This window comes from Podarcis erhardii, assembly GCF_964252035.2.
Source record: "Podarcis erhardii genome assembly, chromosome: 3".
Classification (NCBI taxonomy): domain Eukaryota; kingdom Metazoa; phylum Chordata; class Lepidosauria; order Squamata; family Lacertidae; genus Podarcis; species Podarcis erhardii.
This window is the reverse complement of record NC_138507.1, coordinates 5,157,355-5,182,199: the sequence shown is the minus strand read 5'-3', so window position 1 is coordinate 5,182,199 and position 24,845 is coordinate 5,157,355. Positions and strand designations below refer to the sequence as shown.

The 24,845-nt window shown below is 45.2% G+C and overlaps 1 protein-coding gene and 3 pseudogenes across 4 annotated transcripts in view; all 4 read left to right on the top strand.

Annotated features, from left to right (window-relative positions):
• The window catches only part of MCM3 (minichromosome maintenance complex component 3), a 368,003-nt gene that overhangs the window by 149,252 nt on the left and 193,906 nt on the right, over positions 1-24,845 (top strand). The gene's annotated exons all lie outside the window — the stretch shown is intronic.
• LOC309338640 (NEDD4-binding protein 3 homolog pseudogene) lies at positions 190-1,877 on the top strand (annotated as a pseudogene). The gene has a single exon. The product of its transcript is annotated as an NEDD4-binding protein 3 homolog pseudogene (transcript).
• On the top strand, positions 9,647-13,238 carry LOC309338639 (NEDD4-binding protein 3 homolog pseudogene; annotated as a pseudogene). Its single transcript has 2 exons — positions 9,647-9,662; positions 11,488-13,238. The product of its transcript is annotated as an NEDD4-binding protein 3 homolog pseudogene (transcript).
• On the top strand, positions 11,325-23,994 carry LOC309338391 (NEDD4-binding protein 3 homolog pseudogene; annotated as a pseudogene). The gene is made up of 2 exons: positions 11,325-11,394; positions 22,229-23,994. The product of its transcript is annotated as an NEDD4-binding protein 3 homolog pseudogene (transcript).

Sequence of the window (24,845 nt, the reverse complement as noted above, 5' to 3'; positions counted from 1 at the left end):
AAGCGTATGGAACCTGAAGCGTATGTAACCCGAGGTACCATTGTAGAAGATGCCCCCATGTATAAGACGACCCTTATTTTTTTGAACCCAAAATTAAGAAATCGGGCCCAACCTGAACCCAAGTCCAGGTCAGAGCTTGGGCCGCCCGCACCAGACCCAGAGCCGGAACCCCTGTGCATTCACCAACCGTGTATAAAACGACCCCCAAATTTTGACTAAATATACGGAAAAATACGGTATGTTGTTAGCAACTAAATAAGAGTGCGAAGAATGAATATGTAAATGGATGGAAAGACAAGGATTATGGAGCCAACCAAGGGGCTGCAGGAGGAGGTCGCGGAATGGAGTCCAGCCCAGTCTAGCCGGGGATCAGGCTGCAGGCAGCCATTATGGGCTGGCATTCCGCTTGTGTTTAAAACTCCATAGCAACAGAACAGGCCTCTCATGTGACCGTTAACCCCTGCCATTGTCTGTTTGATCCTTTCACTCTGGATTCTGAGCCTGAGAACGACGGCAGCATGGGCAACGTGGGCAGCCGAGTAGAGAAACGGGATTCCTTGCTGACTTCTCCAGGAGGTCTGCGTGGCATGCGTCAGCCAGACGGGCTGCTCCGGAAAGGAATGTCACAGCGTAGAGTTTTTGGCTACTTCCACTGGGGCAAGCGGGACACCCGGGCTGAGAAGAAGCACCAGTCATCTGGAGGTGGCTTTCAAAGGGACTATGAGAGTGACCAGGAGAACCAGTCCCCCGAGCGGTATTTCCGGGACCATCAACAAGCAGCCGATTTCTCCAAGAGCTCATTGCCTGAACATGGATGCTTCAACAGGTGTCGGATCAGACCCTCTGCCTTCAAGGTGGTATCATGGAAGAGCCTGTTGTGCATGCCGAGGCAGTCATCAGCCAAAGGCCAGAAGCTGTCCAAGAGCAACAGGAGCCTGACCCAGAACAGCACCAGCAGCACCTCGCAAGGCAGCCCTCTCCGCAGTCACCTGCTGCACACCATCAGCCTGGACGAGAGCACAAAGGCTATCCAAAGCTTCCCCACCAACACTCCACATTTCAAACCTGCTCCAACCCAGCTCAGTGCTTCTGTAGGCCACAAGAACCAGACTGGCGACTCCTTAGACAGGGCTTCTCGGGGGCCACACGACGCCTTGGCTGTAGACAAAACACCTCCATCTTGCAAGAGCCTGAGCCCCCTGCAGAGCTCTGGGGAACCACAGCCTCCGAATGAACCCACAAACTCCTTGGAAGATGTGGTGAAGCAGCTCGAGGACCAGCTGATTGAGAAGGGCATGGAGAGAAATCTGAGTGAGAGTGATGATCCCTTCACTCAGATATTTGAGGACAAATGGTGTTTGTGGATGGATGAGCTGGATGAACTGAAGCAGGAAATTCAGCTGAAGCTCTACAAAGCTCAGCAGCTAGAGAAACGGCTGCTAGAGGAGCTGGCCCTACGGCAGAGGCAGTGCGAGGAGCTGAGGCTGCAGCACCAACAGGCACAGTTGGGCGACTCTTCCCAAACCTTGCCAGAGCGTGGCTCCCCTGTTCCTCCATGGGACTCTCCCATGCAAGCATGCCAGGATGTTTCGGCTTGTGAAACAGATGGCTCTAAAAGTAGGGGGATGCAGGGGGAGAGTGCAGTTGGCGCTGAATGGCTAAGGGGAGAATTGCTGCGCGAGAGGCGCCAGGCCCAGCTGCAAGAGGCAAACTTTGAGCAGGAGCGGAAAACTTGGGAAGAGGAGAAGAAGATAGTCCTGCGCTATCAGCGGGAGATGCAGGCCAGGTATGTGGAGTTGTACTCCCGCAACCAGGCCCTGGAGAGGCAGCGAAGTCAGTTCCGGCAGTTCCAAGCTGAGCCCAGATGTATCAGCTAAAGGTCTGGTGAACCTCATCCATAGAGGATTTTGAAGACTGCTGCCGTCCATGGAATGGAATCCCAGCATTGCTCCTGGCATTTTCCGTCCATCCATAGTTGCCCTTGCTCTGTCTAGCTTGTTGCTACTTTGCATAATTTTGTTTATTCCACCACTGTATTAGTGTTTAATTTTCCATTCTTTTAACTTTGTTTGCCACACATTCATACAACAACACTGTTCTATTTATGTAATTATTTGATATATTATTCTTTCCTATGTACAAATATTTGAAATTTATTAATAAAATATTGGACACAATCTGCCTGATTGAAAATAATTGTAGTAGAACAGGTTCTAACACACAAACTCATTAACTGAATTTAGATCAACATATCAGCTGCTGTGTTGTTGTTTTAAAAAATAATTTTTATTAACAGGCCAATCAAATCACATTAATTCCAAATCACATTAATTTCAAATTAGACAGCCAAATTTTTTGTTGGGGTACCCATACTTCGAGCTCTGAAAGGGATCCAAACCTCACTCTTGCTGCTTCTTTAGTATACACAGTTCTGTCCAAATAGTATTCACAGTTCTATTCCATCTTCTCTTTGTTGTTTTCCTCATCTTCTTGTTTTCTTTATGATCTCTGATAGTCTCCACAAGCGGGTTGAAAACAAAGGTTGTTATATCCTGTGTGGATTTTACACTCATCCAAGAGCCATATCAAAATAGACAGACATCATTTCAACACCTCCGTACAAAACGTTTCCCACAGTCTGTCCTGATTTCCACAGGCCTGCTGCTCTCATAAATTTTCTCAGGGGGCCCTGCCAGGCCGATCTCACATTCCGATATAGTAATGAGCCATAGTCCTCCTCCCCCTCAGTCCTCCTGTGGGCAGGCCTGCCATAACAATCTCTTTTTATGACTGCGTCACAGAGAACTTTCTTTCCTTTCTCGATGTTCGATGTTAGACTTTTCATCCTTCTGTGATCTACTTCTAGTTAGGCCTATTAGGACTAATTCGTATAGGCATCTACTATCCCCTATCATAACCTTATTTGGTAGACCAGCGTGCTGGGTGCCGTGAAGCACACCAACATGGCATCATTTCAACCAAGAGGGGCTTAACAAATTCACAAGACGAGACACTGCTTGAGAGAGTTTTGTGGTTAAGCAGTCTCTAAATGAAATAAAATGAAGTACAGCCTAGCAGCCATACTCCTAATTCCCTTTCTTCTCTTAGTCAAGGGGCAACACTGTGCAGTTTTGCCTTAAGGGCCCTGCTGGGAGGCTGTTCATCATAGAATTTTAGAGTTGGAAGGGACCATGAGGGTCAACTAGTCTAACGTCCTGCAATGCTGAATATTCTTGCCCAACATGGGGGCGGAATGTACGACCATGAGATTAAGAGTCTCATGTTTTTACCGACTGAGCTATCCCAAACTTTCATAAAAAGGCAAGAAGAAGAAGAAGAAGAAGAAGAAGAAGAAGAGGTAGTAGTAGTAGTATTGTCCTTCACCAGTGGGCCCCAGGGTGAGTAACAACAATTAAAAGTTCAAAATTAAAAAAGTTAAACAAATGACAGTCACAGGAATAGGGAGGATCCTGAAAATCTCAGGTGTCAAAAGCCAGGCTGAAGATCATATGGTACATAGCAAATTTGTCAGATGCACCTCTGGGAGAAAGGATTTCCACAATTTAACGGTTGCCACAGAGTTTGCCCTTTTTAAGGCCACCACCATCCTGAACTTCTGAGGATGGTAAAGCTACCAAGAGGGCCCCTTCTGCTGATCTTAACACCTGAGAGAGGGTCTGTACCAAAGGAGGTGGTATCTCAGATTTGGGGCCTAACTGATTTACGGTTTTAAACACCAATGCAATCACCTTGAATTAGGCTCAGAAACCTTCTGGAAATCCATGCTGTTTCAGAACAAGGAATATATGCATTCTAAAGGCAGCCCCAGCCAGTAATCTGGCTACTGCATAAGTGCGGTGGCCAAGTCAACACTGTCCAAAAAGAGGGTATCACTGGCACACCAGCTGAAGCTAGATATAGGCAATCCCAAGGTTACTTGGGCTTCCAGAAATAATCCAGTATTACTCCTAAACTATACACTTGCTGCTTCCAGGGGACAGCCTGCCTTTCCACCTCCTACACTTGAGGACATAAAACACCTAAGACCTAAGTTTCAATTTGTTGAGCGACATCCAGGCCACCACTACCTCTAAGCATCTATCTAGCATCTCAGCTGCCTCTTCAGATTCAGACAGAACACAATAAATATAGCTGGGTATCATCTGTAGTTGCCATCGTTGAAGCTAAAATCAGTAATCAAACATATGATCCCTCTTCATATGACCCAGCGTTAAGGACAATCAACATGGATGAAAAGTCTAAAGCAGTGGTTACAAGAAAGATTTATCGCCAGTATGTTTTCCTGATGGGAATTCTGGAAAGTACCTTGATAATAAATCTTTCTTGTCTATATTGGCTTTTCTCTTTTTCATCATTCTTGATGGTTAAACTGGTCTGCAGGCAACTAAAATTGGGAAGCAGAGTTGGGTGCTGGGATAGGAAAGGAGGAGGAGGCTCATGAGGGTAGAATTTTCACAGTTGCATCTGCAGCGACCTGGAAGTAACGGAGCGCTTTACGTCCGGGTTTTTGCCACTCGCGCATGCGCAGTCAAAATGACGTCACACGCATGTGTGGAAGCGGCGAAACGTGACCTGCGCATGTGCAGACACGCTGTCGCGTCTTACGTTCTGTTCGGGATGCAAACGGGGCTCCAGAACGGATCCCGTTCGCATCCCGAGGTACCACTCCTGTTTTACACTAATAATTTCAAATGCCATATCTTGGCCAGTTAGAGGGGGAAACGAGAAGTTCCTGTCAATGCCAAATTTCTATCTTCTTCAGTTAGCAACCATTCTGTCAAGACGGATCTTTGTGACATTCGTGCGTTTATTACTTGATTTCTGTTTTGCATTTGCAGGTAGCTTGGCAGTTTTCCCCCAGCAATTCATCAGGACATTTGGCCATTTGTAGCAGAACATCACACTCCTTGATTTTATCCGCATACTGGCAGGGGTTGGCTATAAGCAATCAAGTCAAAACAAAGTTAGATACAAAACAGAGATAACCACTATTTAAATCCTTATTATATCATCACAGTCTTGGTGTTTCCTCTTCCCATGGTAATGGTGTTTCCTCTTCCCATGGTAATGCATGGTAATCTCTCTATTTCTGGGCTTGATTGAACTTGTTACAACCTACAGAGGTCTAAAGGGCCCTGACCCTGCCTAGCACAGGGAATATTTTCACTCACAACAATCTCCCAAGATAATTCAACTCCTAGTAGGAAGGTTTGTTTTTTTGTTTTTGTTTTTTTTAACTTCTTTTTATTAATTTTCTGTAATAATAAAAAAGAATAAAAATAAAAAATAGCCCACACATATCAGAGAAAAAGGCAAACATCACCCAAAGCAAAACACCTACACCAACCAAAAAACAGACATTAAATAACAACAAATAACGATTGACTTCCCTCCATCTTGGTTTTGGATTATGTGAAAATTAAAGCCATTCTGCAGTTTTTCATTTTATAGCATCTACACATCGCAAGAGTTATATTAAACCTACTGTAATTTTTATATCTCTAGAGTTTGTTTCCATATATGTTATGAACTTAGACCAATCGTCAATAAACCTTATGCCTTTTTTCTGTCTGAGGAAGGTTTGTTATGGAAAATGTTTTATTTGTGGTAATACTTAAATGATAAGTCAGGGAGGCACAGAGGACTAAATCATAATATTGATGCCTCTTATTCTATAAGAAATAAAGCACATGACTCCCTAAGGAGAACTAGCTTTGCAACAGATACTTTAGAAATAAAATGATTTAGAAGTCCATCTTATGCAGAAAAGTTGCTTCATATTATCAGTAACTTACTGCAGAGTTTATCTTCACAGTTCTGAGGGCAGTCTCCACATGGTGTACCTGGTCTGTAGGGTTCTTGCAATTGTTTAACTATGCTCCCTCTGAAATTGCAGAGCAGTGCTTAGGATGTGGGTGGTGCTGTGGTCTAAACCATAGAGCCTAGGGCTTGCCGAGCAGAAGGCCGGCAGTTCGAATCCCCGCGACGGGGTGAGCTCCTGTTGCTCAGTCCCTGCTCCTGTCAGTCTAGCAGTTCAAAAGCATGTCAAAGTGCAAGTAGATAAATAGGTACCGCTCCGGTGGGAAGGTAAACGGTGTTTCCATGCACTGCTCTGGTTCGCCAGAAGCGGCTTAGTCCTGCTGGCCACATGTCTGCAGACAAACGCTGGCTCCCTCGGCCAGTAAAGCAAGATGAGTGTCGCAACCCCAGAGTCATCCATGACTGGACCTAATGGTCAGGGGTCCCTTTACCTTTTACAATATGCTTTGCCTCAAAGGTGCTACGCAGAATGACTTTTGCAGCTTACATTGTGTGGCAGGTCTGATGGAGGTTGGCTATTGACTCACTCAAAGAATTATTGTATACAGCACATGCCATGACAAATTACACACATAAGACAGAAGAACTAAAAATATACTCATAAAATTTCAGACAAACAAATGTTTAAAACAAATCACCCACTACGCTTCAGGTTACAGACTCCACTAGCCCAGAAATAGTACCTCGGGTTAAGAACTTTGCTTCAGGGTGATAACAGAAAGCACGCGGCAGTGGCAGTGGGAGGCCCCATTAACTAAAGTGGTACCTCAAGTTAAGAACACTTTCATATTAAGAACTGACCTCCAGAATGTATTAAGTTCTTAACCCGAGGTACCACTGTATATTTGTATTCCATGTTTCTTCCAACAAGCTCGAAGTGGTTACATGGTTCTCTCCCTCCCCAATCTTATCCTCACAACAACCCTTTGAGGTAGGGTAGGCTGGGGGACCACTAGGGGCGCATCAGAAGATGGCTGACAATAACATCTCTCCGACCCACATGAGGTAAATTGGAGGCTGTAATGGGAGTAAATAGCCTCCCTACCCCGCCCCCCAGGATTGCGGTGGGGGACTGCCCTTGCCTGCTGTGCCCTATACCACCCCCGAATTTGTGGGGATGGGGGCACTAGGCACAATGCCCTTCTGTAGGATTTCAGCGCTCCTGGACGCCATCTCTGATCCATGCCACTAGCTGCAAGAACTTCAAAAGAAACAATTTGGATGAAGCGAATGCACATGTTTCAAGGAAGAAGGGGGAGTAAAGACTGCTAACAGAAGAGATCTCAGATAAAACAAGATGAGTCGGAGGAACAAGTATAAATCATGAGAAGATAAGCCAAGACTCGGTATGGCAAAGGGACTGATGGGGGAGGGGGGAAACTTTCCTTTCTTTCCCTATGTGATTAAACAAGTATCCCCTCCCCTCCCACAAGTCAGAAATGTCGTTTTAAGGACTTAAGCTGTGGATTTAAGGCTGTGTGGAGATAAACTTTCGAACCAAAGCATGTTTTAAGAAGAGCGTGGAATGTATAAGGGCTTTGGAATGACGCAGTTAAAAATTCCGTTGCCATATTGGGAAGTTCTGTCGGAGGACTTAAGTCTGAGAGGAGAAATAGAGAAATAGAGCTGTTTTTATATTGTGAGTGAAACTCCTCAGTGGGACATAAGAACGACAGTTCTGTAATTAATGATGGAAAGAGCACTGTTATCTATGAAGGCGATGATATATGGAAACTACCTCGATTTGAGGATTGGAAGAACGGAAAAATTCACACAGGATTATTATTGGTGTTTATCGGCTTAAGGAGACTATCAGTAGAGATCATAAAGAAAAAAGAGAAAATATATGAACAAGATGTGAGGTGGAAACAGCAAGATAAGACTGGATAGAAATTATGAACTTTGTTTGGACTGATTTGGACATTAACGCAGTGGCAAGAAGATGATCAGAATCCCCCTTCGGATCTTGAAATATGGATTCCCTCAACAAAATTTAAAATTCGGCTTTGTAATTTGGAATTTATGTGATGTGATTTGATTCGATTTGATTGGCCGGTTAATATTTTTTATTATTATTATTAAAAAAAGAGGTTCTTTAATTAAAGGTTCTTTAATTCCTCCTCACTTTCTGCCATCAGGGTTGTGTCATCTGCATATCAGAGGTTGTTGATATTTCTTCCAGCAATCTTAATTCCGGCTAGGGATTCATCCAGCCAAGCCCTTTACCACTGTATATTTACATTCCATCTTTCTTCCAACAAGCTCGAAGTGGTTACAAGGTTCTCTCCCTCCCCAATCTTATCCTCACAACAACCCTTTGAGGTAGGGTAGGCTGAGAGGCAGCAACTCATCCAAGGTCACCCAGTGAGGTACACGGCTGAGTGGAGATTTGAACCCCGGTCTCCCAGCACTCTAACCCCTACACCACACTCCCTATCAGCAAGCAGGCTAGAAATGACTTCTTCCTCCAGCCAACCATCTCATGTGTAAAGCAGAAACCCAAAGAATATCAGCCTAGTATTGCCATAGAGAGGACACTGCAGGCTATAGGATATAACATCCTCTAATCTGCCTTGAGCTCATGCCTGGCTGGGTAGCTGGCTAGAGCAGAAAGTCAGGAATTTTAGCCCAGTTGTGGGAAGAGGGGAGGTTGGAAGAACCAGATTTTCTCTGTGTGTGTGCAATTCCCTGGGAACGATGCAAAACCATCCCTGAGCCACCTCCCTGGGGCCTCTGCAGTCTCTCTTCCAAAGCATGTTAGGGCTACAGTGCTCAGTCATGTTGCAGCACACACGCTCTGCTATTAAATGTTAGGAAACTGGGGCAGATGAAGAACCTCTCTGGTCATCTTGTTCCTTGGACTTTAAATAAGTACCACTTCAAAAGCTTCCCCCCACCCGGTATTTGCCCCCTCCCACTCAATGGTCTGCTCCTGTTTCCAATTTTGGAAGGCTTTCTCACTCTACTCCAAAGCTCCCAAATGTGGAGTAATTCAGGGGGACAAACATTTGGATCAACCAGTGTGAGTTAAGAAGACAGTGCTCAGAACTGATACTTACGCAGGGCAATAATGGCAGACATGACTGTAAGGCCAAACTAACTCTGGACAGTAGGCAAATCCACATCCAACCTTGAATGAATTATACCAAATGAGCTACGGAGATTGCGGGGGCAGAGGGAGGAGAGAAAGGTTAAAAATCACCTTTAAAACAAACATTCAGGTCAGAGAAGTTCATCTGACAGCAGGTAAAGAGCTTCTAATTTGGCTGCCAGAACATGGCTGCCATTATACTTCCGTCCATTTGGATGAATGTTAACAGCTTTGTTTTAAATAAAAGGCACTGGTGAATGTTTCCAAGCATATTGTCTATGTCAGGATTGAAGTGAGGAAAATACTGGAGGGGAGCAAACACATGGCAGAGGATAAAGTTGTGGCCTAAATTAAATCCCATAACATCCAATTTGTTCACCTAACATCTTACCCCTTTTTCCTGTTGATTCACATCAACCGAAATACCTTCATCTAGGATTGTGATGTGAGCTGACACCCCTGGCTTGAACCTGTATCTCAGCAACCAAACAGCAGAGGAGAGGGAGTTGAAAGTTTTGGCAGCAGGGGTGCCAACTTGAATAAAATGGGGGGGGGGCGGCAGGTAACCATTTGAATGGCAATGCCCATAAACTGGGGGGGAGGAGCCCCCTCAAAGGTTTTAGTGGAGGCTGAAGACCCCTCAGCCCCTAGGAGTGGGCTCCTATGGTTGGCAGATAAAGACACTGAGAATATGCCCTTCAAAGGGTCACACAGATGGTGGTTGATGGAGGTAGGACTAAACCCCGTGAAATACAGAATGGGACAAGGCAAAGATGTCCGCTATCCCTGTTACCTTTTATTCTTGTCCTAGAAGTGTTGCTGTGAGATATTAAAGGAAAGAATTATGGGAAGAAAGATTTAAAAAGAAAACATACAAGCTAAGAGCATTTGCTGATGACATGATGTTGTCAAATAATTATGTCAAATAATTATGTCAAAATTTCAGTAATAAAAATGAATGTTTTGCCTAGAATGATCTTTTTATTTCAAACAATAGCTATTATGACTGATTTACTGTTTAGAGAATGGCAAAAAAGATTCATCTAAGTTTTGTGGCAATGTAAAAAACCATGAGTTAAAATGAAAGTACTGTGAGATGTGAAGGAACTGCCTGATTTGAAACTGTATTTTGCAGCCTGTTGCTGAGTGTGGAGGAAGTATTGGTTGATCTTAAGAAACAGGAGGGTTTTGGAACTAGAATGCCATGATTTGAGGTTTGGATGACATGGATATATGTTGTATGACAAGGTCGAAGTGAATGTGGACTTGAAAAATCATTTTGTTAGACGCACCATATTGAGAATCTGGAATAGATAGGTTTCATTTGAAAAGAGGCGACAGGTAAAGAAACTTCACCTATTACAGCTTTTCATTGTATAGGTTTGTTAGAGTTGTGCATTGCTTCCCACTAAGGAAGTCCAAAAGCTATGTACAGCTGTTCTTCTGGTTGGTGCCAGAGCATTCCTACATCCCACTTTTCCTGAATTCTGGGTGAACCGGAATAATTCCTAAACCACAAATTCCAGAACTGTAGCACACATGCACCATAACAAACTTAGTTGGTCTCTAAGGTGCCACTGGACAATGTTCTAGCATCTCGAATTCAGGGTTACTTAAGGTGATTTACACAAGCACTTTTCCCACCAGTAGCCAGTGTGGTGTAGTGGTTAAGCGCGGTAGTCTCGTAATCTGGGGAACCGGGTTCGCGTCTCCGCTCCTCCACCTGCAGCTGCTGGGTGACCTTGGGCCAGTCACACTTCTTTGAAGTCTCTCAGCCCCACTCACCTCACAGAGTGATTGTTGTGGGGGAGGAAGGGAAAGGAGATTGTTAGCCACTTTGAGACTCCTTAAAGGGAGTGAAAGGTGGGATATCAAATCCAAACTCTTCTTAACCTGGTACCGCAGGTTAAGTACTTAATTCCTTCCGGAGGTCCGTACTTAACCTGAAACTGTTCTTAACCTGAAGCACCACTTTAGCTAATGGGGCCTCCTGCTGCTGCTGCGCCCCCGAAGCACAATTTCTGTTCTTATCCTGAAGCAAAGTTCTTAACCTGAAGCACTATTTCTGGGTTAGCGGAGTCTGTAACCTGAAGCGTATGGAACCTGAGGCGTATGTAACCCGAGGTACCATTGTAGAAGATGCCCCCATGTATAAGACGACCCTTATTTTTTGGAACCCAAAATTAAGAAATCGGGCCAGAGCCCAAACCCGCACCGCCCGCACCCGTGTCAAAGCCCAACCCGAACCCAAGTCCAGGTCAGAGCTTGGGCCGCCCGCACCAGAGCCAGAGCCGGAACCCCTGTGCATTCACCAACTGTGTATAAAACGACCCCCAAATTTTGACTAAATATACGGAAAAATACGGTATGTTGTTAGCAACTAAATAAGAGTGCGAAGAATGAATATGTAAATGGATGGAAAGACAAGGATTATGGAGCCAACCAAGGGGCTGCAGGAGGAGGTCGCGGAATGGAGTCCAGCCCAGTCTAGCCGGGGATCAGGCTGCAGGCAGCCATTATGGGCTGGCATTCCGCTTGTGTTTAAAACTCCATAGCAACAGAACAGGCCTCTCATGTGACCGTTAACCCCTGCCATTGTCTGTTTGATCCTTTCACTCTGGATTTTGAGCCTGAGAAGGACGGCAGCATGGGCAACGTGGGCAGCCGAGTAGAGAAACGGGATTCCTTGCCGACTTCTCCAGGAGGTCTGCGTGGCATGCGTCAGCCAGACGGGCTGCTCCGGAAAGGAATGTCACAGCGTAGAGTTTTTGGCTACTTCCACTGGGGCAAGCGGGACACCCGGGCTGAGAAGAAGCACCAGTCATCTGGAGGTGGCTTTCAAAGGGACTATGAGAGTGACCAGGAGAACCAGTCCCCCGAGCGGTATTTCCGGGACCATCAACAAGCAGCCGATTTCTCCAAGAGCTCATTGCCTGAACATGGATGCTTCAACAGGTGTCGGATCAGACCCTCTGCCTTCAAGGTGGTATCATGGAAGAGCCTGTTGTGCATGCCGAGGCAGTCATCAGCCAAAGGCCAGAAGCTGTCCAAGAGCAACAGGAGCCTGACCCAGAACAGCACCAGCAGCACCTCGCAAGGCAGCCCTCTCCGCAGTCACCTGCTGCACACCATCAGCCTGGACGAGAGCACAAAGGCTATCCAAAGCTTCCCCACCAACACTCCACATTTCAAACCTGCTCCAACCCAGCTCAGTGCTTCTGTAGGCCACAAGAACCAGACTGGCGACACCTTAGACAGGGCTTCTCGGGGGCCAAACGACGCCTTGGCTGTAGACAAAACACCTCCGTCTTGCAAGAGCCTGAACCCCCTGCAGAGCTCTGGGGAACCACAGCCTCCGAATGAACCCACAAACTCCTTGGAAGATGTGGTGAAGCAGCTCGAGGACCGGCTGACTGAGAAGGGCATGGAGAGAAATCTGAGTGAGAGGGATGATCCCTTCACTCAGATATTTGAGGACAAATGGTGTTTGTGGATGGATGAGCTGGATGAACTGAAGCAGGAAATTCAGCTGAAGCTCTACAAAGCTCAGCAGCTAGAGAAACAGCTGCTAGAAGAGCTGGCCCTACGGCAGAGGCAGTGCGAGGAGCTGAGGCTGCAGCACCAACAGGCACAGTTGGGCGACTCTTCCCAAACCTTGCCAGAGCGTGGCTCCCCTGTTCCTCCACGGGACTCTCCCATGCAAGCATGCCAGGACGTTTCGGCTTGTGAAACAGATGGCTCTAAAAGTAGGGGGATGCAGGGGGAGAGTGCAGAGGGCGCTGAATGGCTAAGGGGAGAATTGCTGCGCGAGAGGCGCCAGGCCCAGCTGCAAGAGGCAAACTTTGAGCAGGAGCGGAAAACTTGGGAAGAGGAGAAGAAGATAGTCCTGCGCTATCAGCGGGAGATGCAGGCCAGGTATGTGGAGTTGTACTCCCGCAACCAGGCCCTGGAGAGGCAGCGAAGTCAGTTCCGGCAGTTCCAAGCTGAGCCCAGATGTATCAGCTAAAGGTCTGGTGAACCTCATCCATGGAGGATTTTGAAGACTGCTGCCGTCCATGGAATGGAATCCCAGCATTGCTCCTGGCATTTTCCGTCCATCCATAGTTGCCCTTGCTCTGTCTAGCTTGTTGCTACTTTGCATAATTTTGTTTATTCCACCACTGTATTAGTGTTTAATTTTCCATTCTTTTAACTTTGTTTGCCACACATTCATACAACAACACTGTTCTATTTATGTAATTATTTGATATATTATTCTTTCCTATGTACAAATATTTGAAATTTATTAATAAAATATTGGACACAATCTGCCTGATTGAAAATAATTGTAGTAGAACAGGTTCTAACACACAAACTCATTAACTGAATTTAGATCAACATATCAGCTGCTGTGCTGTTGTTGTTTTTTTAAAAAAATATAGGCATCTACTATCCCCTATCATAACCTTATTTGGTAGACCAGCGTGCTGGGTGCCGTGAAGCACACCAACATGGCATCATTTCAGCCAAGAGGGGCTTAACAAATTCACAAGACGAGACACTGCTTAAGAGAGTTTTGTGGTTAAGCAGTCTCTAAATGAAATAAAATGGAGTACAGCCTAGCAGCCATACTCCTAATTCCCTTTCTTCTCTCAGTCAAGAGGCAACACTGTGCAGTTTTGCCTTAAGGGCCCTGCTGGGAGGCTGTTCATCATAGAATTTTAGAGTTGGAAGGAACCATGAGGGTCAACTAGTCTAACGTCCTGCAATGCTGAATATTCTTGCCCAACATGGGGGCGGAATGTACGACCATGAGATTAAGAGTCTCATGTTTTTACCGACTGAGCTATCCCAAACTTTCATAAAAAGGCAAGAAGAAGAAGAAGAAGAAGAAGAAGAAGAAGAAGAAGAAGAAGAAGAAGAAGAAGAAGAAGAGGTAGTATTGTCCTTCACCAGTGGGCCCCAGGGTGAGTAACAGCAATTAAAAGTTCAAAATTAAAAAAGTTAAACAAATGACAGTCACAGGAATAGGGAGGATCCTGAAAATCTCAGGTGTCAAAAGCCAGGCTGAAGTTCATATGGTACATAGCAAATTTGTCAGATGCACCTCTGGGAGAAAGGATTTCCACAATTTAACGGTTGCCACAGAGTTTGCCCTTTTTAAGGCCACCACCATCCTGAGCTTCTGAGGATGGTAAAGCTACCAAGAGGGTCCCTTCTGCTGATCTTAACACCTGAGAGAGGGTCTGTACCAAAGGAGGTGGTATCTCAGATTTGGGGCCTAACTGATTTACGGTTTTAAGCACCAATGCGATCACCTTGAATTAGGCTCAGAAACCTTCTGGAAATCCATGCTGTTTCAGAACAAGGAATATATGCATTCTAAAGGCAGCCCCAGCCAGTAATCTGGCTACTGCATAAGTGCGGTGGCCAAGTCAACACTGTCTAAAAAGAGGGTATCACTGGCACACCAGCTGAAGCTAGATATAGGCAATCCCACACACCAAGGTTACTTGGGCCTCTAGAAATAATCCAGTATTACTCCTAAGCTACACACTTGCTGCTTCCAGGGGACAGCTTGCCTTTCCACCTCCTACACTTGAGGACATAAAACACCTAAGACCTAAGTTTCAATTTGTTGAGCGACATCCAGGCCACCACTACCTCTAAGCATCTATCTAGCATCTCAGCTGCCTCTTCAGATTCAAACAGAACACAATAAATATAGCTGGGTATCATCTGTAGTTGCCATCGTTGAAGCTAAAATCAGTAATCAAACATATGATCCCTCTTCATATGACCCAGCGTTAAGGACAATCAACATGGATGAAAAGTCTAAAGCAGTGGTTACAAGAAAGATTTATCACCAGTATGTTTTCCTGATGGGAATTCTGGAAAGTACCTTGATAATAAATCTTTCTTGTCTATATTGGCTTTTCTCTTTTTCATCATTCTTGGCGGTTAAACTGGTCTGCAGACAACTAAAATTGGGAAGCAGAGTTGGGTGCTGGGATAGGAAAGGAGGAGGAGGCTCATGAGGGTAGAATTTTCACAGTTGCATCTGCAGCGACCTGGAAGTAACGGAGCGCTTTACGTCCGGGTTTTTGCCACTCGCGCATGCGCAGTCAAAATGACGTCACACGCATGTGTGGAAGCAGCGAAACGTGACCTGCGCATGCGCAGACACGCTGTCGCGTCTTACGTTCTGTTCGGGATGCGAACAGGGCTCCAGAACGGATCCCGTTCGCATCCCGAGGTACCACTCCTGTTTTACACTAATAATTTCAAATGCCATATCTTGGCCAGTTAGAGGGGGAAACGAGAAGTTCCTGTCAATGCCAAATTTCTATCTTCTTCAGTTAGCAACCATTCTGTCAAGACGGATCTTTGTGACATTCGTGCGTTTATTACTTGATTTCTGTTTTGCATTTGCAGGTAGCTTGGCAGTTTTCCCCCAGCAATTCATCAGGACATTTGCCCATTTGTAGCAGAACATCACACTCCTTGATTTTATCCGCATACTGGCAGGGGTTGGCTGTAAGCAATCAGGCCAAAACAAAGTTAGATACAAAACAGAGATAACCACTATTTAAATCCTTATTATATCATCACAGTCTTGGTGTTTCCTCTTCCCATGGTAATGCTGACTTTCTCTCTATTTCTGGGCTTGATTGACCTTGTTACAACCTACAGAGGTCTAAAGGGCCCTGACCCTGCCTAGCACAGGGAATATTTTCACTCACAACAATCTCCCAAGAGAATTCAGCTCCTAGTAGGAAGGTTTGTTTTTTTGTTTTTGTTTTTTTTAACTTCTTTTTATTCATTTTCTGTAATAATAAAAAAAGAATAAAAATAAAAAATAGCCCACACATATCAGAGAAAAAGGCAAACATCACCCAAAGCAAAACACCTACACCAACCAAAAAACAGACATTAAATAACAACAAATAACGAACTGAGTTAGTTCTAGGTATGAGCTTTCGTGTGCATGCACACTTCTTCAGATACACAGATTCTTCAGATAAGTGTGCATAAGTTTATTCTTCAGATAAGTGTGCATGCACACGAAAGCTCATACCTAGAACTAACTCAGTTGGTCTTTAAGGTGCTACTGGAAGGAATTTTTTTATTTTGTTTTGACCATGGCAGACCAACACGGCTACCTATCTGTAACAAATAACGATTGACTTCCCTCCATCTTGGTTTTGGATTATGTGAAAATTAAAGCCATTCTGCAGTTTTTCATTTTATAGCATCTACACATCGCAAGAGTTATATTAAACCTACTGTAATTTTTATATCTCTAGAGTTTGTTTCCATATATGTTATGAATTTAGACCAATCATCAATAAACCTTATGCCTTTTTTCTGTCTGAGGAAGGTTTGTTATGGAAAATGTTTTATTTGTGGTAATACTTAAATGATAAGTCAGGGAGGCACAGAGGACTAAATCATAATATTGATGACTCTTATTCTATAAGAAATAAAGCACATGACTCCCTAAGGAGAACTAGCTTTGCAACAGATACTTTAGAAATAAAATGATTTAGAAGTCCATCTTATGCAGAAAAGTTGCTTCATATTATCAGTAACTTACTGCAGAGTTTATCTTCACAGTTCTGAGGGCAGTCTCCACATGGTGTACCTGGTCTGTAGGGTTCTTGCAATTGTTTAACTATGCTCCCTCTGAAATGGCAGAGCAGTGCTTAGGATATGGGTGGTGCTGTGGTCTAAACCATAGAGCCTAGGGCTTGCCGAGCAGAAGGCCGGCAGTTCGAATCCCCGCGACGGGGTGAGCTCCTGTTGCTCAGTCCCTGCTCCTGTCAGTCTAGCAGTTCAAAAGCATGTCAAAGTGCAAGTAGATAAATAGGTACCGCTCCGGCGGGAAGGTAAACGGTGTTTCCATGCACTGCTCTGGTTCGCCAGAAGCGGCTTAGTCCTGCTGGCCACATGTCTGCAGACAAACGCTGGCTCCCTCGGCCAGTAAAGCAAGATGAGTGTCGCAACCCCAGAGTCATCCATGACTGGACCTAATGGTCAGGGGTCCCTTTACCTTTTACAATATGCTTTGCATCAAATGTGCTACGCAGAATGACTTTTGCAGCTTACATTGTGTGGCAGGTCTGATGGCGGTTGGCTATTGACTCACTCAAAAAATTATTGTATACAGCACATGCCATGACAAATTACACACATAAGACAGAAGAACTAAAAATATACTCATAAAATTTCAGACAAACAAATGTTTAAAACAAATCACCCACTGCGCAATTAATTGCTGGCTCAAACACATAGTATTAGCACAGCTTTCTAGCAGCTATGGCAAATTATGCCCCCTAATGTATCTTTGCTGTGTCATTTATTGTGATTATGTATTACAGTGGTACCTTGGGTTACAGACGCTTCAGGTTACAGACTCCACTAGCCCAGAAATAGTACCTCGGGTTAAGAACTTTGCTTCAGGGTGATAACAGAAATCACGCGGCAGTGGCAGTGGGAGGCCCCATTAACTAAAGTGGTACCTCAAGTTAAGAACACTTTCATATTAAGAACTGACCTCCAGAATGTATTAAGTTCTTAACCCGAGGTACCACTGTATATTTGTATTCCATGTTTCTTCCAACAAGCTCGAAGTGGTTACATGGTTCTCTCCCTCCCCAATCTTATCCTCACAACAACCCTTTGAGGTAGGGTAGGCTGGGGGACCACTAGGGGCGCATCAGAAGATGGCTGACAATAACATCTCTCCGACCCACATGAGGTAAATTGGAGGCTGTAATGGGAGTAAATAGCCTCCCTACCCCGCCCCCCAGGATTGCGGTGGGGGACTGCCCTTGCCTGCTGTGCCCTATACCACCCCCGAATTTGTGGGGATGGGGGCACTAGGCACAATGCCCTTCTGTAGGATTTCGGCGCTCCTGGACGCCATCTCTGATCCATGCCACTAGCTGCAAGAACTTCAAAAGAAACAATTTGGATGAAGCGAATGCACATGTTTCAAGGAAGAAGGGGGAGTAAAGACTGCTAACAGAAGAGATCTCTGATAAAACAAGATGAGTCGGAGGAACAAGTATAAATCATGAGAAGATAAGCCAAGACTCGGTATGGCAAAGGGACTGATGGGGGAGGGGGGAAACTTTCCTTTCTTTCCCTATGTGATTAAACAAGTATCCCCTCCCCTCCCACAAGTCAGAAATGTCGTTTTAAGGACTTAAGCTGTGGATTTAAGGCTGTGTGGAGATAAACTTTCGAACCAAAGCATGTTTTAAGAAGAGCGTGGAATGTATAAGGGCTTTGGAATGACGCAGTTTAAAATTCCGTTGCCATATTGGGAAGTTCTGTCGGAGGACTTAAGTCTGAGAGGAGAAATAGAGAAATAGAGCTGTTTTTATATTGTGAGTGAAACTCCTCAGTGGGACATAAGAACGACAGTTCTGTAATTAATGATGGAAAGAGCACTGTTATCTATGAAGGCGATGATATATGGAAACTACCTCGATTTGAGGATTGGAAGAACGGAAAAATTCACACAGGATTATTATTGGTGTTTATCGGCTTAAGGAGACTATCAGAAGAGATCATAAAGAAAAAAGAGAAAATATATGAACAAGATGTGAGGTGGAAACAGCAAGATAAGACTGGATAGAAATTATGAACTTTGTTTGGACTGATTTGGACATTAACGCAGTGGCAAGAAGATGATCAGAATCCCCCTTCGGATCTTGAAATATGGATTCCCTCAACAAAATTTAAAATTCGACTTTGTAATTTGGAATTTATGTGATGTGATTTGATTCGATTTGATTGGCCGGTTAATATTTATTATTATTATTATTAAAAAAAGAGGTTCTTTAATTAAAGGTTCTTTAATTCCTCCTCACTTTCTGCCATCAGGGTTGTGTCATCTGCATATCAGAGGTTGTTGATATTTCTTCCAGCAATCTTAATTCCGGCTAGGGATTCATCCAGCCAAGCCCTTTACCACTGTATATTTACATTCCATGTTTCTTCCAACAAGCTCGAAGTGGTTACAAGGTTCTCTCCCTCCCCAATCTTATCCTCACAACAACCCTTTGAGGTAGGGTAGGCTGAGAGGCAGCAACTCATCCAAGGTCACCCAGTGAGGTACACGGCTGAGTGGAGATTTGAACCCCGGTCTCCCAGCACTCTAACCCCTACACCACACTGCCTATCAGCAAGCAGGCTAGAAATGACTTCTTCCTCCAGCCAACCATCTCATGTGTAAAGCAGAAACCCAAAGAATATCAGCCTAGTATTGCCATATAGAGGACACTGCAGGCTATAGGATATAACATCCTCCAATCTGCCTTGAGCTCATGCCTGGCTGGGTAGCTGGCTAGAGCAGAAAGTCAGGAATTTTAGCCCAGTTGTGGGAAGAGGGGAGGTTGGAAGAACCAGATTTTCTCTGTGTGTGTGCAATTCCCTGGGAACGATGCAAAACCATCCCTGAGCCACCTCCCTGGGGCCTCTGCAGTCTCTCTTCCAAAGCATGTTAGGGCTACAGTGCTCAGTCATGTTGCAGCACACACGCTCTGCTATTAAATGTTAGGAAACTGGGGCAGATGAAGAACCTCTCTGGTCATCTTGTTCCTTGGACTTTAAATAAGTACCACTTCAAAAGCTTTCCCCCCACCCGGTATTTGCCCCCTCCCACTCAGTGGTCTGCTCCTGTTTCCAATTTTGGAAGGCTTTCTCACTCTACTCCAAAGCTCCCAAATGTGGAGTAATTCAGGGGGACAAACATTTGGATCAACCAGTGTGAGTTAAGAAGACAGTGCTCAGAACTGATACTTACGCAGGGCAATAATGGCAGACATGACTGTAAGGCCAAACTAACTCTGGGCAGTAGGCAAATCCACATCCAACCTTGAATGAATTATACCAAATGAGCTACGGAGATTGCGGGGGCAGAGGGAGGAGAGAAAGGTTAAAAATCACCTTTAAAACAAATATTGAGGTCAGAGAAGTTCATCTGACAGCAGGTAAAGAGCTTCTAATTTGGCTGCCAGAACATGGCTGCCATTATACTTCCGTCCATTTGGATGAATGTTAACAGCTTTGTTTTAAATAAAAGGCACTGGTGAATGTTTCCAAGCATATTGTCTATGTCAGGATTGAAGTGAGGAAAATACTGGAGGGGAGCAAACACATGGCAGAGGATAAAGTTGTGGCCTAAATTAAATCCCATAACATCCAATTTGTTCACCTAACATCTTACCCCTTTTTCCTGTTGATTCACATCAACCGAAATACCTTCATCTAGGATTGTGATGTGAGCTGACACCCCTGGCTTGAACCTGTATCTGAGCAACCAAACAGCAGAGGAGAGGGAGTTGAAAGTTTTGGCAGCAGGGGTGCCAACTTGAATAAAATGGGGGGGGGCAGGTAACCATTTGAATGGCAATGCCATAAACTGGGGGGGAGGAGCCCCCTCAAAGGTTTTAGTGGAGGCTGAAGACCCCTCAGCCCCTAGGAGTGGGCTCCTATGGTTGACAGATAAAGACACTGAGAATATGCCCTTCAAAGGGTCACACAGATGGTGGTTGATGGAGGTATGACTAAACCCCGTGATATACAGAATGGGACAAGGCAAAGATGTCCGCTATCCCTGTTACCTTTTATTCTTGTCCTAGAAGTGTTGCTGTGAGATATTAAAGGAAAGAATTATGGGAAGAAAGATTTAAAAAGAAAACATACAAGCTAAGAGCATTTGCTGATGACATGATGTTGTCAAATAATTATGTCAAATAATTATGTCAAAATTTCAGTAATAAAAATGAATGTTTTGCCTAGAATGATCTTTTTATTTCAAACAATAGCTATTATGACTGATTTACTGTTTAGAGAATGGCAAAAAAGATACATCTAAGTTTTGTGGCAATGTAAAAAACCATGAGTTAAAATGAAAGTACTGTGAGATGTGAAGGAACTGCCTGATTTGAAACTGTATTTTGCAGCCTGTTGCTGAGTGTGGAGGAAGTATTGGTTGATCTTAAGAAACAGGAGGGTTTTGGAACTAGAATGCCATGATTTGAGGTTTGGATGACATGGATATATGTTGTATGACAAGGTCGAAGTGAATGTGGACTTGAAAAATCATTTTGTTAGACGCACTGTATTGAGAATCTGGAATAGATAGGTTTCATTTGAAAAGAGGCGACAGGTAAAGAGAAATGGTTAGTTTAGGGAGGCCTGGTGACTTCACCTATTACAGCTTTTCATTGTATAGGTTTGTTAGAGTTGTGCATTGCTTCCCACTAAGAAAGTCCCAAAGCTATGTACAGCTGTTCTTCTGGTTGGTGCCAGAGCATTCCTACACCCCACTCTTCCTGAATTCTGGGTGAACCGGAATAAGTCCTAAACCACAAATTCCAGAACTGTAGCACACATGCACCATAACAAACTTAGTTGGTCTCTAAGGTGCCACTGGACAATGTTCTAGCATCTCGAATTCAGGGTAACTTAAGGTGATTTACACAAGCACTTTTCCCACCAGTAGCCAGTGTGGTGTAGTGGTTAAGAGCGGTAGTCTCGTAATCTGGGGAACCGGGTTCGCGTCTCCGCTCCTCCACCTGCAGCTGCTGGGTGACCTTGGGCTAGTCGCACTTCTCTGAAGTCTCTCAGCCCCACTCACCTCACAGAGTGATTGTTGTGGGGGAGGAAGGGAAGGGAGAATGTTAGCCGCTTTGAGACTCCTTAAAGGGAGTGAAAGGTGGGATATCAAATCCAAACTCTTCTTAACCTGGTACCGCAGGTTAAGTACTTAATTCCTTCCGGAGGTCCGTACTTAACCTGAAACTGTTCTTAACCTGAAGCACCACTTTAGCTAATGGGGCCTCCTGCTGCTGCTGCGCCCCCGAAGCACAATTTCTGTTCTTATCCTGAAGCAAAGTTCTTAACCTGAAGCACTATTTCTGGGTTAGCGGAGTCTGTAACCTGAAGCGTATGGAACCTGAGGCGTATGTAACCCGAGGTACCATTGTAGAAGATGCCCCCATGTATAAGACAACCCTTATTTTTTTGAACCCAAAATTAAGAAATCAGGCCAGAGCCCAAACCCGCACCGCCCGCACCCGTGTCAAAGCCCAACCCGAACCCAAGTCCAGGTCAGAGCTTGGGCCGCCCGCACCAGAGCCAGAGCCGAAACCCCTGTGCATTCACCAACTGTGTATAAAACGACCCCCAAATTTTGACTAAATATACGGAAAAATACGGTATGTTGTTAGCAACTAAATAAGAGTGCGAAGAATGAATATGTAAATGGATGGAAAGACAAGGATTATGGAGCCAACCAAGGGTCTGCAGGAGGAGGTCGCGGAATGGAGTCCAGCCCAGTCTAGCCAGGGATCAGGCTGCAGGCAGCCATTATGGGCTGGCATTCCGCTTGTGTTTAAAACTCCATAGCAACAGAACAGGCCTCTCATGTGACCGTTAACCCCTGCCATTGTCTGTTTGATCCTTTCACTTTGGATTCTGAGCCTGAGAACGACGGCAGCATGGGCAACGTGGGCAGCCGAGTAGAGAAACGGGATTCCTTGCCGACTTCTCCCGGAGGTCTGCGTGGCATGCGTCAGCCAGACGGGCTGCTCCGGAAAGGAATGTCACAGCGTAGAGTTTTTGGCTACTTCCACTGGGGCAAGCGGGACACCCGGGCTGAGAAGAAGCACCAGTCATCTGGAGGTGGCTTTCAAAGGGACTATGAGAGTGACCAGGAGAACCAGTCCCCCGAGCGGTATTTCCGGGACCATCAACAAGCAGCCGATTTCTCCAAGAGCTCATTGCCTGAACATGGATGCTTCAACAGGTGTCGGATCAGACCCTCTGCCTTCAAGGTGGTATCATGGAAGAGCCTGTTGTGCATGCCGAGGCAGTCATCAGCCAAAGGCCAGAAGCTGTCCAAGAGCAACAGGAGCCTGACCCAGAACAGCACCAGCAGCACCTCGCAAGGCAGCCCTCTCCGCAGTCACCTGCTGCACACCATCAGCCTGGACGAGAGCACAAAGGCTATCCAAAGCCTCCCCACTGACACTCCACGTTTCAAACCTGCTCCAACCCAGCTCAGCGCTTCCGTAGGCCACAAGAACCAGACTGGCGACTCCTTAGACAGGGCTTCTCGGGGGCCACACGACGCCTTGGCTGTAAAAAAAACACCTCCATCTTGCAAGAGCCTGAGCCCCCTGCAGAGCTCTGGGGAACCACAGCCTCCGAATGAAGCCACAAACTCCTTGGAAGATGTGGTGAAGCAGCTCGAGGACCAGCTGACTGAGAAGGGCATGGGGAGAAATCTGAGTGAGAGTGATGATCCCTTCACTCAGATATTTGAGGACAAATGGTGTTTGTGGATGGATGAGCTGGATGAACTGAAGCAGGAAATTCAGCTGAAGCTCTACAAAGCTCAGCAGCTAGAGAAACGGCTGCTAGAAGAGCTGGCCCTACGGCAGAGGCAGTGCGAGGAGCTGAGGCTGCAGCACCAACAGGCACAGTTGGGCGACTCTTCCCAAACCTTGCCAGAGCGTGGCTCCCCTGTTCCTCCACGGGACTCTCCCATGCAAGCATGCCAGAAGGTTTGGGCTTGTGAAACAGATGGCTCTAAAAGTAGGGGGATGCAGGGGGAGAGTGCAGAGGGCACTGAATGGCTAAGGGGAGAATTGCTGCGCGAGAGGCGCCAGGCCCAGCTGCAAGAGGCAAACTTTGAGCAGGAGCGGAAAACTTGGGAAGAGGAGAAGAAGATAGTCCTGCGCTATCAGCGGGAGATGCAGGCCAGGTATGTGGAGTTGTACTCCCGCAACCAGGCCCTGGAGAGGCAGCGAAGTCAGTTCCGGCAGTTCCAAGCTGAGCCCAGATGTATCAGCTAAAGGTCTGGTGAACCTCATCCATAGAGGATTTTGAAGACTGCTGCCGTCCATGGAATGGAATCCCAGCATTGCTCCTGGCATTTTCCGTCCATCCATAGTTGCCCTTGCTCTGTCTAGCTTGTTGCTACTTTGCATAATTTTGTTTATTCCACCACTGTATTAGTGTTTAATTTTCCATTCTTTTAACTTTGTTTGCCACACATTCATACAACACCACTGTTCTATTTATGTAATTATTTGATATATTATTCTTTCCTATGTACAAATATTTGAAATTTATTAATAAAATATTGGACACAATCTGCCTTATTGAAAATAATTGTAGTAGAACAGGTTCTAACACACAAACTCATTAACTGAATTTAGATCAACATATCAGCTGCTGCGCTGTTGTTGTTGGTTTTAAAATATTTTTTATTAACAGGCCAATCAAATCACATTAATTCCAAATCACATTAATTTCAAATTAGACAGCCAAATTTTTTGTTGGGGGTACCCATACTTCGAGCTCTGAAAGGGATCCAAACCTCTCTCTTGCTGCTGCTTTAGTATACACAGTTCTGTCCAAATAGTATTCACAGTTCTATTCCATCTTCTCTTTGTTGTTTTCCTCATCTTCTTGTTTTCTTTATGATCTCTGATAGTCTCCACAAGCGGGTTGAAAACAAACATTGTTATATCCTGTGTGGATTTTACACTCATCCAAGAGCCATATCAAAATAGACAGAAATCATTTCAACACCTGTCCTGATTTCCACAGGCCTGCCGCTCTCATAAATTTTCTCAGGGGGCCCTGCCAGGCCGATCTCACATTCTGATATAGTAATGAGCCATAGTCCTCCTCCCCCTCAGTCCTCCTGCGGGCAGGCCTGCCACAACAATCTCTTTTTATGACTGCGTCACAGAGAACTTTCTTTCCTTTCTCGATGTTCGATGTTAAACTTTTCATCCTTCTGTGGTCTACTTCTAGTTAGGCCTATTAGGACTAATTCGTATAGGCATCTATTATCCACTATCATAACTTTATTTGGTAGACCAGCGTGCTGAGTGCCGTGAAG